The sequence below is a fragment of the Vollenhovia emeryi genome, unplaced genomic scaffold, assembly GCF_000949405.1.
Source record: "Vollenhovia emeryi isolate VEMERY1.0 unplaced genomic scaffold, V.emery_V1.0 DF941140.1, whole genome shotgun sequence".
Taxonomy (NCBI): Eukaryota; Metazoa; Arthropoda; class Insecta; order Hymenoptera; family Formicidae; genus Vollenhovia; species Vollenhovia emeryi.
The window spans coordinates 1-4,235 of record NW_011965226.1 but is presented as its reverse complement, the minus strand read 5'-3'; the positions used below and the strand labels follow the sequence as shown (position 1 = coordinate 4,235).

The window sequence follows — 4,235 nt, the reverse complement described above, 5'->3', positions numbered from 1 at the left end:
ATATGGAAAACATTGATAATTTTCTCTGATGGCTATACTTTTAGACAATTAAGATGAGTGATGAAGATAATCCAAATGTCCCAGATATTCCGACGAAGAAATTCAAATTGGCAACATCGTCTATTGCTTGTAATACAAAGAGCAACGCAAAAAATAATCCTAGAGCTACAGGTATTACAATGAAAGTCGATGCTGCAAAGAGGATAACTTCCGAATATTCTCCGTCGACTATTCGCCGCGCGCGAAAATTTCAGCAGTCATGGATCCAAGAACCAGTCTTTAAAGGATGGCTTCAAGAAGTTAAGGGCGAAATAAATAAAGCATATTGTTCAGCATGCTCCAGTACCATTAATTTAGTTAGTGGCAAACACGATTTGGAGTGTCATTCGCGTACGAAAAAACACGGAAAAGCTATAAATGCTATCAAACAAACACCATCTGTAGAAACGTTATTTGCAACATCTTCGAACAAACTCCGTCTGGACGAGATGCAAAAGATAAAAAAAGCTGAGATTCATATAGCCTCCATATTCGCGGTTCATCCTCTTGCATTTCAATTGATCGATCATATTTTACCAGTTTTTCAACAACATAAAAATGTTCTAGACAAAGTAACTTTAGGTCGAAAAAAATGCACTAACATCGTTAAAAATATCATCTGTGCTGTGGAGACAGAAAAACTCGTTTCGATTTTGAAGATTACTCCCTTTTCTATTCTTGTCGACGAAAGTACATCCATACAAAATGGAAAGTATCTTTGCTTATTAGCGAGATATTTCTGCCCGGAAAGGAAAAGGGTACATGTTAAGCTCCTTGAATTTATTCACCTAGATGCAAAAGACTGTTCAGCAGAAGCTCTATTTACGAGAGTCGAGAAATCTATAGCTGATAAAGGATTGTCTATGCAGTTCATAATAGGTCTCGGAGTTGATAATGCTAGTGTTATGGTAGGAGCGCGAAATTCTCTCTTCAGTAGATTAATCAAACAAAATCCTGAAATAGTCTTAATACGATGTACATGTATTTGTCACTCAGCGCACATAGTTGCTGGATATTCAGGTAAAGCTCTTCCAAAAGAAGTGGAAATGCTCTTACGTAATATGATTACATACGTCACTAGTAGTCCGAAGCGATTGGCTTTGTTAGAAGAATTCCAAGAGTTTTGTAGAGAGGAAAAAAATCGTGTATTAAAACCTGCAACGACGAGATGGCTGTCACTGCAACAGTGTATTATCAGAGTCTTACAACATTGGAACTCATTAACGCTCTTTTTTATTGATGCAGTTACCGAAGATGAATTAGAGATAGCAAAAGACATCCTTCGAAAGTTGCAATGTCCTATAATAAAAGCATATATGTACTTTCTTAAATACGTGTTGAATACGTTCAACACCTTCAATGCATTATTTCAATCGTCGAAAAAAAAACGCTCAATCGTTGAAAAAAACGCTCATTCATGTATTGTAAGACGAAAGCATAAAAATTATTAAAAGTATATGCCAGAATTACATTAGCCCAGAGATACTTTCTCGATCAATTTATGAAATTGACGAATTTAATTCGAATTACTATTTGCCACATAACAAAATGTTCGTCGGCAATGAATGTAAAGAACAATTAAAATTAATACCGCATCAACATCAAATCACAGAGGTTTATCAAAATATACGTCAATTTTATATATCGGCAACGTCAGAGTTAAAAAAGCGTCTTCCCCACAGTGACCCTTTGTTTAAGGAACTGACATTTTTAAAACCATCTGTTGCATTAACATCCGAGGGTCGACAGCAGGTACCGGGAATGCCAAAGTTATTTAATATATTTAAAAAATTTGTCAATGAAACTCTTGTTGAAGAAGAGTGGATGGCACTTTCGGTATTTTTCGATGCAAAACATATTGAAACGTTATCTAAACTTCCTCTTGATGAAATGTGGCAAGTTATCTCAGAAGTGCAGGATTTCGAAGACAGGTATCGTTTCAAAAATATCGGAGCCTTCGCGAAAATTGCTCTTTCTCTTCCACACGCTAACGCCGATGCTGAACGAATTTTCTCATGGATGGTCGATTTTATAACTAGAAAGCGTAATCTTCTCGGGGCTGATACGACAAATAGTATTTTAATATCCAAGTCCTCTTTTCATCAAGAAAAAATTTGTTGTACAGATTTTATGGTAACAAAAAGTCACCTAGATCTCCACAATCACACAAATACTCGGTGAAATTCATTGTATGCTATCTATATATAGATATTTACAATGTATATACAATGTAAATATACAGCGTACCACGATTATATTTACAATAATATATGGGTACTGTGATAGTATTATGCATAATAATATTATATATTCATACCAAAGTTCATACCAAAAAAAATAAATGCATTTATTCTATGATTTTCGGCTGTGTGTTTAATGTTGAGCACCATTTTCCTATTTTTATCCCCTCTATATAAATCACAAAGAAAAAACAACGTTCTATTATATCCAAGATGATATGTATAAAATCTATTCTTGGTGTAATCGGCAAAAATATATTTAAAGGTTGGTGAAAAAGAAAAAGCTAAACTTTGAACTAGTGCAACTTATAGTTTAGGTAAAACGAACAAACCTTATTTGTATAGATATAATTTTGAATTGAAGGTTTTTCACTGCCTAGGAAGTTTTTTTGAGCATGCGCGTAAGGTTTTCCCATTCCAGTATGGAACATCACTGGGCCCCATCAAGCGCAAAGAAGTCCACCCCCGGTGGTTTTAGTGCGGTAGGCGCCCCCATTGCACGCTGGCCCTTGGACAGTTAAATGTCCAGGGGTCAGGGGGCGAGTCCCACACACCACCCCGCCCTTTCCCAGAAGGGTGGGGTGACGGTCCATGAGGATTTCCACTTAGCCAAAAAAAAAGTTTGTATGTCTTAAATGCATATTTTTACATGTTTAATTTTTTGTAATTTTATTCCACCTCAGTATATGTTTCTAAAGTATTAATATAAGTTTAAATTAATATTAATTTAGAAATATCATTAAAAAATCATATAATCTTTTTCAAATTAATAATTATTAGATAAAAAAATTCAGATTAAAAATTTCTTTTTAATTAATCTAAAATATTGTAATTTTTTAGAAAATTATTATTACATAACAGTTTTTTTAGCAAAAAATTATTATTGGGGAAATAAATAAATAAAAATAGAAAAATAGTCTTAAAGTAAAAATTTGTTTTAAACTTACTTGCTTTTCTAAATAATTTTATTAAGTATTTTGGCCATGTATAATCAGGTTGCTGACAACAAGAATTTTTTAATTTTATTTAATTGTTCTTTTACTTAAGACAGTGGCATAAGGAGCAATTAATTTTATAAATTTTTTCATGGTCCCATTTATATTATCCACTATACTCCTTTGGCACTATGTCAACACTTTTACATTGTTACTAGTATTTTTAAATTATACAAATCTTTATTTGTGATCATCACTCATCTGTAAAAATTACAAAATATTTTTATATAACTTTTGTATAAGCCAATTTCTATTTGAACATATATACTATACGAACAATTTTTTTAACTTAAAAAATATTTACCCTGGAATACAAACAATACGGTAATAATAAGAGGATATACGAGGTCTGTCCCAAAAGTCCGACCTTTGCCTGTATCATGAGAAAGATATAATACTCCTTGTTTATCATGCGACCTTGTGAAGCATATTCGTAGTGTACAACACCTTCCTGGGTAGCGATCGTCTAAGAATTGGTGAGTTTTTCACTTTTCACTTTCCACAATTCGTAATCTCACGCGAATATTTCCAGTTTTCACATATACGCTGAAAGTGATCGCGTACGTATAAAGTGGAAAAATGAAATAACCAGAAAAATTCATAGAAACCACCTTCACTTCTGTCCTGTAACCTCAAAATATCTTGAAGAGTGGATTGTCAAAATCGCAAGTATGTATTAATACTATTAATTATATTATGTTATACCGTATTACTCTATATAATATATATTATATTATTAGCCATAATTTGATTCGTACAATTGTTTTAGTATGAATGTCACATACAAGCAGCGGGAGATTCTGCTGCATTTTTTAAAACAGCATCCGGAAATAATAAGAGGTCGAGTTTCAAGAAAGTCTGAAAGCAGGAAAGAATTGAAGACATTGCTGCAAGAAAGAGGTAAGTCCACATTTTGGCGAAAATGATGTTTTAACACCATTATATGCAACGTTCCAAGTCC

At 33.2% G+C, this 4,235-nt stretch overlaps 1 long non-coding RNA gene across 1 annotated transcript; it reads left to right on the top strand.

Moving 5' to 3' along the window:
* Positions 1-3,723: 3,723 nt before the first annotated feature.
* On the top strand, positions 3,724-4,157 carry LOC105571138. The gene is made up of 3 exons (XR_001009618.1): positions 3,724-3,750; positions 3,807-3,943; positions 4,044-4,157. It is a non-coding gene; the product is annotated as an uncharacterized LOC105571138 (long non-coding RNA).
* The last annotated feature ends 78 nt before the right edge of the window (positions 4,158-4,235 follow it).